The following is a 16,194-nucleotide window of genomic DNA, read 5'->3' as shown; positions in this document are numbered from 1 at the left end:
GGGAAGTCCAAGACACCAAACACAGAGTGCAGAGGAAAATGACACAGACCACCAGCCCAGGTGTGGGACCAGATACACCCGACCGCGGCGGCCGGCCACCAGCACCTTGGTTTACCATTGGACTTGTGTGATTCATTTAATCGTGAGTAAACTAACATCCCCCGGTCTGACCCCTGCCATCATCATCCCCTGCACAGAGACACTGGGCCCCGGGGCATCCATCCCTACCCACGAAGGGGTTAACATCCAGCTGCCAGCCCATCTTCCCCGGGTGCCCCATAACAGCAGCGGTGGTGCCACATCTCACCACACACCGTGGGTGGCGTCACAGACAGTTTTCGGCACATCCTGTACAAATACGTCCCCTTTTAATTGAAGTGTCTGCGCGACCCCTGGGTCCGGTAGAATCCCTCGAGCCACACTGCGGATCCGAGCAGCCCGGCTGCTGGCACGGGGGCGGCACAGATGCATGTGAATGCAACATTATAAATAAATGTAAACGTTTAAATATATATTAAAAAAAAAATGTCTTTTCCATTCCACATGGTTTAATTTTTCTCTCATTGTTCATAGCCTTTTTGGCATGTTTTTCCCGTTCTATTTGCACACCACGTCTCTTATAGAGCGGTGGTTTGATATGAGCTGCTCCGGAGCATGCCTGTCAAACACACACAGCGCCCGGGGTTCTATTATATTTCTGCACACCTCCCCCCTCCTTTTTTTCAGAAGTACTCACAATTTTTGGAATTCTTTGAATAAGGGGTACTCTACACGCTGCGACATCTCTCAAGCGATGTCGTTGGGGTCACGGTGTTTGTGACGCACATCTGGCGCCATTAGCGACATCGCAGCATGTGACAGGCTGGAGCGACCTAAAACGATCTTAAAAAAGACAAAAATTGTTTCTTTTGGAGAGGTCATTTAATAACAAAAAATCGTTGTCAGGTAAGTAGCGATGTTGTTTGTCGTTCCTGCGGCACCACACATCGCTGTGTGTGACACCGCAGGAGCGATGAACATCTACTTACCTGCGTCCACCGGCAATGAGGAAGGAAGGAGGTGGGCGGGATGTTTTGTCACGCTCATCTCCGCCCCTCTGCTTCTATTGGCCGGCTGCTTAGTGACGTCGCGGTGACGCCGAACGCACCTCCCCCTTGAGGGAGGGATTGTTCGGCAGTCACAGCGACGTCGCCAACCAGGTATGTGCGTGTGACGCTGCCGTAGCAATAATGTTCGCTATGGCAGCTATCACCACATATCGCATGCAGAACGGGGGCGGGTGCTATCGCACTTGACATCGCTAGCGATGTCACAACGTGTAAAGTACCCCTAACACATACGTATCACACACAAAATTGAAGCTGATTCTTTTTATCCTTATTGTTCACCATTTTTTCGGGGCTGCTGCTGACCACTTTTGATATATGTGCTTCAAGGAGTTGTGCCTGTCACAGCTTCAGCAGGGGAGTGTGCCTGTCACAGCTTCAGCAGGGGAGTGTGCCTGTCACAGCTTCAGCAGGGGAGTGTGCCTGTCACAGCTTCAGCAGGGGAGTGTGCCTGTCACAGCTTCAGCAGGGGAGTGTGCCTGTCACAGCTTCAGCAGGGGAGTTGTGCCTGTCACAGCTTCAGCAGGGGAGTGTGCCTGTCACAGCTTCAGCAGGGGAGTGTGCCTGTCACAGCTTCAGCAGGGGAGTGTGCCTGTCACAGCTTCAGCAGGGGAGTGTGCCTGTCACAGCTTCAGCAGGGGAGTGTGCCTGTCACAGCTTCAGCAGGGGAGTGTGCCTGTCACAGCTTCAGCAGGGGAGTGTGCCTGTCACAGCTTCAGCAGGGGAGTGTGCCTGTCACAGCTTCAGCAGGGGAGTGTGCCTGTCACAGCTTCAGCAGGGGAGTGTGCCTGTGGCACCGTATTTGTAAAATCTCATACCTGGTAAGACCCTCTGTGCGCTTTCTTTTCCACAGACAAATAAACATCCCTTTGCGTGACTCAATGTTCGGCGGTCTGACCTTCTCTGACTGCACAGATTTGCCAGGATAGGACTTTTGGAAAGGGGTCCTGTGATTTCTATGCACCCCCTCCCCCGCTTATTATAAAGGATGCACATTATTGGGGATTTATTATAAAGAGGCACAATGGGGGATCGAGAGAATCGCGAGAGATTATAGGAAGCATTATTATTATTATTAATATTATTAAGAATGCACAAGGGAGTTTGCATTATAATAAGGAGGCTCGCCGTCGTTATTATAAGCGGAAAAGGCAATTATTTTTAAAGATGGCACAGAACAATTATTATTATAAGGAGGCTCATAAGCACGGGATCATTGTTTCCATATGGGGCTGTATACCTGTAAGGAGGCGCAGGGGAACATTACTATGGGGGGAACATTAGTACTGTGGAGGGGCACAGAGGGGGCACTTTATTTTGTGTCTACCACAAAAGGCGGATAATATTACTGTGCAGGGCACAGAGGAGCGTTATTAATGTGTAGGGCACTAGTTATAGTACTATAGGGTTTGTGTAGAGGTGGAGAAATGTGAAGAGGTGTCTTATAAGCAATAACCAAAGATGTGTTAGGTTTTGCAGGGAGGAGTCATGTATAGAAGTAGTGGTCATAGCGGTCTGGGATGAATTAAACAGAAAAGGGAAAATGAGTGACAACAATCGGCTAGAACATCATTGGTTGGAACCTGCACAGCACACACATATGTAATCTACAGAGTACTGGTGAAGAACTGGTGTTCCCAGTATATGGTCACAGAATGGTGGTGATATCAGTCCTAATACAGTGATTTTGGTTAAAGAAACCTCCCATATATATATATATATATATATATATATATATATATATATTTATATTTATTAAATCTTTGTACATAGTTAGGTCCAGAAATATTTGGACAGTGACAGGCGTTTTGTCAGTGTCACACCCTGGTTACCAGGTGAGGTAGAAGTGGGTCCACTGGACCAAGGTACCGTTCACTGACCCGGAGGAGCGGACCTGGGGGGCCACCGAGTCTTCACTACTACTGGAGGTGGCAGCAGGTACACACGCTGGTAAGTGTCCACCCGGAGGCATAGACCTGGAACTGGGACAGATGAAGCAGAGACTGCTGTGGTCCAGGACTGGCTGGCACTGGTGGTAACAGGCAGGTGGTAGGTGTTTGCAGGAATTGGAGATAGACAGATGGACATAAGCAGGAACACCGGCACTACTAGATGAAAGCAGAGACAGAGTCACAACTAATACATAGTTTAGAAAAGCACAGGAACCTCACAACTAGCACGGGCAGACTAGACTACGGGGACACATTGAACAGGCACCTCCAAATGGTGGAGGGTGCCTTATGCACCAAGTACCTGCAAGAACATAGGAAAAACATCCGCATTGGGTGGTGCTGACCCCTTAAGAAAAAGGGAGGGAGCGTGGCCGTGCCCTAGTGTGCATGCGTGGACCTTGGGACCCATACGTTAGAGCAGGAAGCATGGAGGAGGAGGCCAGAGCAGGCTGTCAGCACTTCAGTGCGGGAGACCGCTGGGGTGCCGACAGGAGTGCAGGGAAGACTGGGAGGCTGTGGAACCAGGGAGAAGGCACAGGGACTGGAGTGGTGAGTGGGGGGTGATGTCAGTGCTCCCAGGTTAGGATGGTGTGACAGTCATTTTAGCCATTTACGATAACACGTTAAAGATCCAGTTCTGTAATCAATCTGGGCGTAAAATGCCGACTCTCAGCTGTAACTTGAGATCTTCACATTCTAATTGGAGAAAGATTTAGGAATTACAGCTCTTTAATATGTAGCTGCCTCCTTCTCAAGGGTCCAAAAGTAATTGGAAATTATCTCTCAAATTCCTTAATGGGCACATGGGCGATTCTCTTGTTAAAAAAATCATCAATTAAGCAGGTAAAAGGTCTGGAGCTGATTCTAGGTGCAGAGTTTTCATTTGGAAGCTGTTGCTGTGAACCCACAACAAGCGGTCAAAGGAGATCTAAATGGAAGAGAAACCGACCATCATTGCGCTGAGAAAAATAAGAAATCTATCAGGGAGCAGATTTATTAGGAGCCGCCAAATTACACTTTAGTACAATATGCTAAAAAACCAATGTATTGCTAATGTCACGCTGTTTGAGAGAATGTCCAGCGTGCAGGGTGAGAGGAGGAGTATGCCAGTGAAGATGTGAAGGTGGGTCCTCAAGCTAAGGAAAGGGGAGAGTGGTCACCACCTAACTCCCCTGTGGCTGATCTCTGAGCTCAGTAACATCACTAGATGGGTCCTTCCACCCTGTGCATGATCCCATGCCTAAGCCCTGGCAGACCCTGGACTTGCCCTGACTAGTGCAGCGGCCAACAAGACACTAGTCTTGCTACTAATATAAATACAACATGAAGAAGGGGGGACAAACAAGGGAAGACAAAAACAACAGAAAATCCAATTTTTCTGAGACGGACTCCACCGAATGCTGCTGGAAAGCGACACCTCCTTCCAGCATGGAACTAACTATAGATGGCTTTCACGACCCTTAATGTATTGTAAAATAAAACTTTTATTAAATTAATATAAAAAATTATTATACCTTACATCACTACAGTGTCCTATGGTGGACACCACTAATGACTAACAAAACGCAGTAATTGTTATAAATCAACTTGAGTAGCTAGATAGAATGGCACCATATATTGTCATGTCCCCAGGGGTTAAAGCCAGGGGTAATGGTACTGTGTAACAAAAAATTACACTGGAGAAAATATTATAGGTCCTGTGTAATATATTTGTTATTACAGTTTTAGTACTTTACATTATGGTACTTCCAGGGCAACCAATTCTGGTTCAATAGTTCCCAATTTCAAATCTGGTTAAGAACATATAAATATGAGTTCTCTAAAGCTGTGGAATAGCATTTATTAGTCGCACTGTCTCATGTGTAGGGACAGTCTCAGGGCCAGTTCTCATCTTTTCATCTAGACCATGCACTTTAAACGGGTCTTCCTTTCAGCACCTATGGGGTTAATGCACTTTCTTTTGCAGCAGCAGACTGCTCCGCTGGCAGTAATTAATCAATTGTCGGACTAGATTTAGGCCCTCTGCTTCCTGGGTAATGTGCTGGTTATTCTATGCATTTAGGATCTAGCCTTGGAGCAGAGGACGTGGTGGTTGCTGCTGCGCTGTCTGCTACAGTTGGTGGAAGTTGTTTATTTTTGTTCTTCCTTCCTTCCCTTATTATTCCTTACCTGTATTTTCTGTATTGCTCCTGGTGTAGGTTTTTGGTGTGTATGTGGTTTTATTTTTCCTGTTTGTCAGACCTTGTTAGTAGGTTTTTGGGGGGTACTCCGTCCCGGTCAGTCATCTGGGTGGTGGGGATATAGTCGGCAGAGCCTGGACAGGAGACAGGGCTATGCTGGAGGCTCGACCCTGACTACCATCTAGTCTACCATTGGGATAAGGGACATCTTACATTGGTACTAATAGACGACTTCTGTCATGAGCCGTTGATATAAATAGACATTCTGTAGCATGTGATTGACTACCAGCACCGCATTATGTCATTTGAAGGATATGGTACATCAGTATGCCACTGATATTGACATGCTGTGCTCACTGTTAGATCCTGTGTCTGCCCTCATAGGTAACGCCATTATGCATCTGTAGTAACCCAAGTGCTAGTGCTCATCTAAAATGCTGGTGCCCTTCGCGTTTCATCTGTGCATTATTGCTGCCCAGATTCATCAGAGGGGGATAGCAGCTTGTCATTGTCAAGGGGTGCTAAGCTGACCTTAAAACTGTGGGCCCTGTGCTCTCCCTGACCCTGGAGGTACCCTTGGTGGTAGGGAGGTCCAGGTCTCCACTATGGTCCTGTCTCCTGTCAGGCCCGGTCCTAAACCTCCCCCATATCCCCAACCCTGGGAGGAGCTGGACCCAAAGTAACAACCTCCCGAAGACACAGACGAGGGGATCAAATTGAAACACACTCACACCACAAACAACCACAAAGGAGAGACAAAACCACACTGGAGGGAATAAACCAAAAATGGTAGGAGTAAGTCACACAGGTACTCACAAACAGCGCAAACAACAAGTCACTGCTCACCAAAAAGAGGTATGTGATGGACAGTGGGATATCACAACTGCAAGCAGAGACTTTCTTCGGCAATCTCCTCCTACACACTACAGCCTTAAATAGGAGGAGACCAGCTGTGGAAGGTAATCAGCAACCGGGCTCTCAGAAGAGTAGCACACTGCTCCAAAAAAGGATTAACTCCTGCACGACTGGGAGCAGGGAAACAAGTCAGCCGATGCCCAGCAAAGCTGAGCACACAGAAGACCAGGCTGCCTGCTGGCCTCTGCAATGTGAAAAGTGTCCGACGCCGTAGAAGTAATCCGCATGTGCGAATCCCGACAGCGCAAGGATGAAGAATTCTGTGATGCTGTCAAGAGTAGTTCTTTGGTCCAAGAATGTGAAGTTTGTGAATAATGTCAAGAATTAGGTCATAAGGTTTATGTTTACAAAGGGTCCTATGTGTCTCCATACGTTCGATATATACAGTACAGACCAAATGTTTGGACACACCTTCTCATCTCTAGAACAACTATTAAGAGGAGACTTTGTGCAGCAGCCTTCATGGTAAAATAGCTCCTAGGAAACCACTGCTAAGGACAGGCAACAAGCAGAAGAGACTTGTTTGGGCTATAGAACACAATGAATGGACATAGACCAGTGGAAATCAGTGCTTTGGTCTGATGAGTCCAAATTTGAGATCCTTGGATCCAACCACCGTGTCTTTGTAGAAAAGGTGAATGGATGGACTCTACATGGCTGGTTCCCACCGTGAAGCATGGAGGAGGAGGGGTGATGGTGTGGGGGTGCTTTGCTGGTGACACTGTTGGGGATTTATTCTAAATTGAAGGCATACAGAACCAGCATGGCTACCACAGCATCTTGCAGCGGCGTGCTATTCCATCTGGTTTGCGTTTAGTTGGACCATCATTTATTTCTCAACAGGAAAATGACCCCAAACAAACCTCCAGGCTGTGTAAGGGCTATTTGACTAAGAAGGAGAGTGATGGGTGCTACGCCAGATGACCTGACCTCCACAGTCACCAGACCTGAACCCAATCGAGATGGTTTGGGGTGAGCTGGACCGCAGAGTGAAGACAAAAGGGCCAACAAGTGCTAAGCATCTCTGGGAACTCCTTCAAGACTGTTGGAAAACCATTTCCGGTGACTACCTCTTGAAGCTCATCAAGAGAATGCCAAGAGTGTGCAAAGCAGTAATCAAAGCAAAAGGTGGCGACTGTGAAGAACCTAGAATATAAGACATATTTTCAGTTGTTTCAAACTTTTTTGTTAAGTATTTCATTCCACATGTGTTAATTTATAGTTTTGATGCCTTCAATGTGAATCTACCATTTTCAGAGTCATGAAAATAAAGAAAATAAAGAAAACTCTTTGAATGAGAAGGTGTGTCCAAACTTTTGATCTGTACTGTATCTCCTGTGGAAGTTCCTGGAAAATGCCTGTTGCAGTCGATTGTAACTCAGCTGGCAGGAGAGCGTGCTCCAGAGGACATAGTGCTGCCGGCGAGGCATGGACACAATAGGCGGCTGTTGCTTTATGGAGAGTTTAGAGATCTCAGCAGCACAATGGGGTTAAAAGAGGAGAATGATATATGCTGAGTCCAACAGGACAGGTGAGAAGTGGAAGAGTCATTATGGAGGAGCGGGATGTCCGTGCGCTGATGGAGTTGAGCAGTTTTATCCAATAATTAAAATGTAGTGAAAAAAGACAATAAAGTGCGTATACTGCAGGAGCGCTGGACACAGGCAGGAAAGGGTCACCGTGCAAGAGCAGTGTATGCCCCTGATGCCTAATAGTTCTACCTCTGACAGCAGATGCTTGCAGCTTTGGAGTGCCCCGTCTCCCATATTGCACAGGTTGCAGTAATGATATGTCCGCCTCCGTCCTGCAGAACAATGAGACCTGCACAATAATTAAACAGAACACAGATGGTGGAGAAAAGGGTCTATTTTGGCCTGAGGAAAACCTTTATTTGAAAGTGTAGTTATAGAAAACACCCACTAGGTGGCAGCAAAACACAAGATTTAAACTGATCTTGAAGGAATTTACAATTAAGACTTTTTAACGACAGAATCATAGATTCATAGAATGTTTTTTTTTTTTTTTTTTTTTTACTGTTTACTAGAAATTCATGGTGGCCATGTCTAATTTGGTTTGACACCATGAATTTCAGGCTTGGTACCACCTAAGAATATAAAGCTGGTATTAACCCCCTTATTACCACTGTGTCACCACTTTCAGGGCCAATGGACGAGCCGGGTAAAGTGCCTGGAAATGCTGCTAAGAAACAATGTGCCATTTCCAGGGGCAGCTGCCGGCTGTGGAGAATGCCAGCCCCCCAGCTGCCTGGCTTTACCTGCCTGGCTTGTATCTTCTGACCTCATCTCTGTCTGCCCCCCCCCCCCCGAGTACTGTCATGTTGTTACGGTTGCTGTGGCTCTGGAGACTATGTCCGGATTTCTTGCTACTGCACATGTGCAAGCGCTGGAGACTAAGTCCTATCTTGGAGCCATTGCACATGTGCGGGTGACATCATCGCTGACACGAGGTCACATGTCTCTGACACCTTCTAAGCTGATTGGCCGCTGGTCATGTGCTTATGACACGTGGTCACATGTCTCTGACACCTTCTATGCTGATTGGTCGCTGGTCATGTGCTTGTGACGCTTTGCTCGGTGATAGGCCAGCGTGACGTCATTGCTGTCATTCTGGCAGCGGATTGGCTCTGGTGTCCTCCATCTTGGATGAGGCACAGAGTCTATATAAGACCCTGATGCACGCCGCCCGGCGCTCAGTCCTCTTGGTTCATGCATGAGAGTAGACGCCCTGTGCACGTTCCTCTAGGCATCTCTCTGTCTATGTTAGGTGAGCGCTACCGGCAGGGTAGCATTCTTATACCTTACAGCTTCGACTGGAGTCCGTATCCTTACCTCTTAGGGGAGCGGACATAGGCAGGTGCCTGAGGCACATGGTCTGGCTGGGCCTTGTGATTCTACTCGTAGGTGGACGTTGCCGCTAGGGTAACGTTCCTTATACTGCGTCTGGCAGTTGTTCGTATCCTCGCACACTAGGGGAGCGAACAGAGGTAGGAGCTTTGTGCGGCTTACGCTGCTGTCCGTCTCTTTTGCACCACTAGAGGAACGGACCTAGGCAGGTGCCATATCTAGTGGTTCGTGTCCTTGCACACTAGGGGAGCGAACGCAGGTAGGAGCTTTGTGCGGCTTATGCTGCTGTCCGTCTCCTGGCACCACTAGAAGAACGGACCTAGGTAGGTGCCATTTCACACTCACTGCTTTTGTCTCTGTGATCTTTAACAGAGACCATTCCACACACCCTCCAAGTAAGGGAGGAATTGCTTTATTTTCTAATTATATTCTTCTGTGAGTTTAACAGAGGTATTGCACTCTGCACTTGTGCTATTACTATTTACAGTGGCACACTTATATACCCCTTATCCTCTGCCATAGTCTGCAGCAGAGTCTTTGCACGGTGGACCCTGACTGTCTGATACTCCTTTAGGTTTTATTATCAGACAGCCCCCCGTAACATTAGGACTGAGCCAAGGGTCTGGCAGTTATGGCAGAATATCAGCAGTTACACCGTTACATACAAGTACTTGAGTCACGGCTCAAGAGTATAGAGGATAAACCTCAGACCATGGTGACATCTGCACATGATCCTCGACTTGCTCTGCCAAACAGATATTCTGGCGATGCCAGATCATGTCGTGGTTTCATTAGTCAGTGTCAGATACACCTAGAGGTCAACTCTTCTCGCTTCTCTATGGAGAGGTCCAGAGTAGGCTTTATCATCTCCTTACTTCAGGACAAAGCCTTAGAATGGGCGACTCCCCTATGGGAGCGCTCTGATGTGGTTACTCTGAGACATCAAGACTTTCTTGATGCTCTTAAAGCGGTATTCATGGGTCCGCAGGTTACCCATGATGCGGCCCTGAGACTCTTAGATCTATCTCAGGGTTCGTTATCCACTAGTTCTTATGCCATTGCTTTTAGAACTCTGGTGGCAGAACTAGATTGGCCAGAGAAGGTGTTGATCCCTATCTTCTGGAGAGGGTTGGCAGGCTATGTCAAGGATGCCCTTGCTACTCGTGAGGTCCCTGCTTCTCTGGAGAACTTGATCACAGTAGCAACGAGGATCGATGTACGCCATAGGGAACGTAGACTCGAGGTCTCTTCCTCACGCCCTAAGCATCGGGCTATTCCAGTTGTTAAGGGTCAACCACGATCTTCCTCAGCATCTGAGACATCTCCCACTCCTATGGAGTTAGGTCATACGTCCTCCAGACTACGCAAGTCTGGTCCTCCTATATGTTACGTATGTCGTCAGGCTGGGCACTATGCCAACAAGTGTCCTAGTCGTCAAGGAAACTCCCTGGCCTATTAACCAATAGAGGGGGGTTACTAGAGACGTCTTCTGCACCCTCTAAGTGTAGTATCCCAGGTCAGCTCTCATTCTCTGAGAATACATGGCCTATTATGGCTTTTGTGGATTCCGGAGCTGACGGGACTTTTGTGTCCTCAGGATTTGTAAAGGGCCACAATATTCCCTCTATCATGTTAGAGGTGCCTATTCCTGTCCGTGTTAATGGAACTATGTTGTCTGACTCCATTACATTGAGGACAGTTCCCTTGCGCCTTTCCCTGTCTCAGGGTCACATAGAGGAGATTTCTTTTCTTGTTTTGCCTGAGGGTATAGACGACGTCCTTCTGGGTCTCCCATGGCTTCGGACTCATGCTCCTTTAATTACAAATATTTCAAAAGACTGACCTGCACATCCTACAAATGTGAATAGGTGCCAGCTGAAAAAACCTAGCAAATACAAAATGGATACAGCCGCACACTAAATGCCATCAATGTATAAGGGAACTCTAGTACTACATTACTGCTATATGAAAAAATGAGATTTTTAGTTTATGAATTGGCCAATGCATGTAAGCCCGGAAACCAAACGGCAAGGTAAATCTCAATATTCCGGGTCCCTAACTAAAATGCCACTATCTAGGTTAAAAACATCCTTGTCTGGGCAGCTAGACTAAAAATCTAACTTGAAATGCCACTATCTGGACTAACCTCCATGTCTGGGCAGCTAGGACTCCTGGTTATAAGGATTGTGAACACAGCCTGGTTTAAAAGGCGGAGTGCTCAGTCAGAAAAAAACTCACTTTATTCATATAGCAGTAATGCAGTACCAGAGTTCCCTTATACATTGATGGCATTTAGTGTGCGGCTGTATCCATTTTGTATTTGCTAGGTTTTTTCAGCTGGCACCTATACACACTTGTAGGATGTGCAGGTCAGTCTTTTGAAATATTTGCAGTGAGTTTTTTTCTGACTGAGCACTCCGCCCTATAAACCAGGCTGTGTTCACAATCCTTATACCAGGAGTCCTAGCTGCCCAGACATGGAGGTTAGTCCAGATAGTGGCATTTCAAGTTAGATTTTTAGTCTAGCTGCCCAGACAAGGATGTTTTTAACCTAGATAGTGGCATTTTAGTTAGGGACCCGGAATATTGAGATTTACCTTGCCGTTTGGTTTCCGGGCTTACATGCATTGGCCAATTCATAAACTAAAAATCTCATTTTTTCATATAGCAGTAATGCAGTACCAGAGTTCCCTTATACATTGATGGCATTTAGTGTGCGGCTGTATCCATTTTGTATTTGTTCATGCTCCTCTAATTGACTGGGAGTCCGACAGCATTATTAGTTGGGGTTCGAAATGTCAATCTCGATGTCTTCCCTTACCACCTAAGGTCGTTGCGGTTGCATCAACTGATCTCTCTCCCATACCTACACCCTATTTGGATTTCGCTAACGTGTTCTCCAAACAGGGTGCTGAGGTTCTTCCACCCCATAGGCCGTATGACTGCGCCATAGACCTTATCCCAGGATCGGTTCCACCTAAGGGCAGGGTTTACCCCCTGTCGATACCTGAGTCGGAGGCTATGTCGACCTATATAAGAGAGAGTTTAGAGAAGGGGTTCATTCGTAAGTCTGTCTCTCCCGCGGGAGCTGGGTTTTTCTTTGTTCGGAAGAAAGAGGGTGATTTGCGTCCCTGCATAGATTACAGGGGTCTCAACGCAATCACAATAAAGAACAAATACCCGTTACCTTTAATTTCAGAGCTCTTTGACAGACTGAGGGGAGCTCAAGTTTTTACAAAGTTGGATCTGCGGGGTGCGTATAACTTGGTACGAATTGACGAATGGAAGACCGCTTTTAACACCCGAGACGGTCACTATGAATACCTCGTCATGCCTTTTGATTTATGTAATGCACCCGCAGTATTTCAGGACTTCGTAAACGATGTGTTCAGGGATTTACTGTTATCCTCCGTCGTGGTGTATCTGGACGACATCCTGATTTTTTCTCCTGATCTGGAGACTCATCGTCAGGATGTCGTTCGTGTCCTTTCCCGTTTAAGGGAGCACTCATTGTTTGCTAAACTCGAGAAATGTGTATTCGAGCAGTCATCCTTGCCTTTTTTGGGTTACATTATCTCACAAGAGGGTCTGGCTATGGATCCTGTGAAGCTCTCTGCTGTCCTGGAATGGTCCGAACCTCATTCCTTGAAGGCGGTGCAACGCTTCTTAGGATTCATAAATTATTACCGGCAGTTCATACCCCATTTCTCCACTTTGGTGGCCCCTTTGGTGGCCTTGACTAAGAAAGGTGCTAATCCAAAAGTCTGGTCTACTGAGACATCCCAGGCTTTTGAGGCAGTAAAAAGACACTTTTCAACTGCTCCCATTCTTCAAAGACCCGATGAGAATAAGCCCTTCCTTTTGGAGGTTGATGCCTCTTCAGTGGGTGCTGGTGCGGTCTTGTATCAAAAAAATGGTGCAGGTAGAAAAAGGACGTGTTTCTTCTTTGCTAAGACCTTTTCACCGGCAGAGAGAAACTATACCATTGGGGATAGGGAACTGCTCGCCCTGAGATTAGCCTTGGAGGAGTGGCGTCACTTGCTGGAAGGAGCGAAACATCCTTTCCAGGTCTATACAGACCATAAGAATCTGACGTACTTACAAACCGCTCAGCGCCTGAATCCTCGCCAAGCCCGCTGGTCCTTGTTTTTCTCCCGCTTTCACTTCTCCGTCAACTATCTGTCTGGGAGTAAGAATAACAAGGCAGACGCTCTGTCTCGCTCTATGGTTTCTACCCAGGAAGAGATTGACGAACCTCGTCTTATCGTCTTATCCTTCCCTCCATGGTTTTTCATACGCTCTCCCCTGTGACGTTAGACCAAATCCCACCGGGCAAGACCTTTGTTCCGCCTGATCGACAGAATGATATACTGCCGTGGGCCCACACCTCAAAGGTGGGTGGGCATTTTGGTATTAGGCGGACACGAGAGTTACTGGAGAGGTGGTATTGGTGGCCACACTTAGCCACCCACGTCAAGAGATATGTCGGTTCCTGCTACTCGTGTGCTCGCAACCGTCCATTACGGCAAAGACCGGCTGGGCTCTTGCATCCTTTACCAGTGCCAGATAGACCATGGGAGGTGGTAGGCATGGACTTTGTGGGTGATCTTCCGTGTTCACAGGGACATAGATTTGTGTGGGTCATTACGGACCATTTCTCCCGGATGGTTCATCTCGTACCGTTATCAAGAATCCCATATTCCAGGGTACTAGCCAAACTATTCCTCAAGCATGTCTTTAGGCTTCACAGGATGCCAGATCGTATCATTTGTGATAGAGGCCCGCAATTTGCTTCCCGTTTCTGGCGAGATCTTTGTAGCCTTCTGCAAATTGAGTTGAATCTCTCTTCGGCATACCATCCGGAGACCAATGGTTTGGTTGAGCGTACCAATCAATCCATGATTATATACCTTCGACACTTTGTTGCTGAGAACCACGATAACTGGTCCTCCCTTCTACCCTGGGCAGAATTTGCCCTTAACAATTCGCTGGCTGAGGCCACTGGGCAGACACCATTCGTACTCAATAATGGGCAACACCCTAGGGTACCGATACTGTTTCCCGCTGCTGCACCTTTTCCTCTTGTGGCCGACTGGGCAACTAATGCCAGAGAGGTTTGGGACCGGACTCAAGAGTCGATCCAAGCAGCTAAGGACCGTATGAAGACGGTGTCCGATCGGTTTCGTCGCCCGGCTCCTGTCTTTTCTCCAGGGGATTTTGTGTGGCTCTCTGCAAAACACGTGAGCCTTAGAGTGAGCTCTTTCAAATTTGCTCCTCGCTTCCTGGGTCCTTATGAGGTTCTTCCACAGATAAATCCTGTAGTCTACCAATTGAAGTTACCCGTCCATCTTAGGATCCATGACAAATTCCATGTTTCACTGCTAAAGCCGGCTATTTTACCTCACGCTCGTGAAGTGCACTCTCCTGCCTCTGATTCCTCTTGCTCTAGCTATGAGGTACGAGCCATAGTTGGTTCTAAGATGGTTAGAGGGCGCAGGTTATTCTTGATAGATTGGGAGGGCTACGGCCCGGAACATCGCTCTTGGGAGCCTGAGGAGGCTGTCCATGCTCCCGACTTAGTTGCCGATTACCTGCGTCGCCGGGAGGGGGGCCCTTGAGGGGGAGGTACTGTTACGGTTGCTGTGGCTCTGGAGACTATGTCCGGATTTCTTGCTACTGCACATGTGCAAGCGCTGGAGACTAAGTTCTATCTTGGAGCCATTGCACATGTGCGGGTGACATCATCGCTGACACGAGGTCACATGTCTCTGACACCTTCTAAGCTGATTGGCCGCTGGTCATGTGCTTGTGACACGAGGTCACATGTCTGTGACACCTTCTATGCCGATTGGTCGCTGGTCATGTGCTTGTGACGCTTTGCTCGGTGATAGGCCAGCGTGATGTCATTCCTGTCGTTCTGGCAGCGGATTGGCTCTGGTGTCCTCCATCTTGGATGAGGCACAAAGTCTATATAAGACCCTGACGCACGCCGCCCGGCGCTCAGTCCTCTTGGTTCATGCATGAGGGTAGACGCCCTGTGCACGTTCCTCTAGGCATCTCTCTGTCTATGTTAGGTGAGCGCTACCGGCAGGGTAGCGTTCTTATACCTTACAGCTTCGGCTGCAGTCCGTATCCTTACCTTTTAGTGGAGCGGACATAGGCAGGTGCCTGAGGCACATGGTCCGGCTGGGCCTTGTGATTCTACTCGTAGGTGGACGTTGCCGCTAGGGTAATGTTCCTTATACTGCGTCTGGCAGTTGTTCGTATCCTCGCACACTAGGGGAGCGAACAGAGGTAGGAGCTTTGTGCGGCTTATGCTGCTGTCCATCTCTTTTGCACCACTAGAAGAGCGGACCTAGGCAGGTGCCATATCTAGTGGTTCGTGTCCTCGCACACTAGTGGAGCGAACGCAGGTAGGAGCTTTGTGCAGCTTACGCTGCTGTCCGTCTCTTTTGCACCACTAGAAGAGCGGACCTAGGCAGGTGCCATATCTAGTGGTTCGTGTCCTCGCACGTTAGTGGAGCGAACGCAGGTAGGAGCTTTGTGCGGCTTACGCTGCTGTCCGTCTCCTGGCACCACTAGAGGAATGGACTTAGGTAGGTGACATTTCACACTCACTGCTTGTGTCTCTGTGATTTTTAACAGAGATCATTCCACACACCCTCCAAGTATGGGAGGAATTGCTTTATTTTCTAATTATATTCCTCTGTGAGTTTAACAGAGGTATTGCACTCTGCACTTGTGCTATTATTATTTACAGTGGCACACTTATATACCCCTTATCCTCTGCCGTAGTCTGCAGCAGAGTCTCTGCACGGTGGACCCTGACTGTCTGATATTCCTTTAGATTTTATTATCAGACAGCCCCCCGTAACACATGTCTTCCTGGTTTATGATCTCCGCTTGTCTGGCTACCTCTCCATTTACCGGTAACTTTCTCCAGACGCCTAGAGTTAAATACGTCTTGTGTAGCGTGTCACATGAGGGTCCAATGATATCAACAGACTGAGAGAAGTAATTTGGTGTGCAACATATGATAGTGGTCCAAAATTGAAATGCTAAAAAATTACGAATTGGCCAAACAGAATGTACATTTACTTTTACGTCCATATTTGAACGTGGTCCAAATTTTGAAATGCTAAGGAGATCGCGTCAGTGTTCTGGGATAAGGAGGGCG

Source organism: Anomaloglossus baeobatrachus, chromosome 4, assembly GCF_048569485.1.
Source record: "Anomaloglossus baeobatrachus isolate aAnoBae1 chromosome 4, aAnoBae1.hap1, whole genome shotgun sequence".
Classification (NCBI taxonomy): Eukaryota; Metazoa; Chordata; class Amphibia; order Anura; family Aromobatidae; genus Anomaloglossus; species Anomaloglossus baeobatrachus.
Note: the sequence above shows the minus strand (reverse complement) of the source record.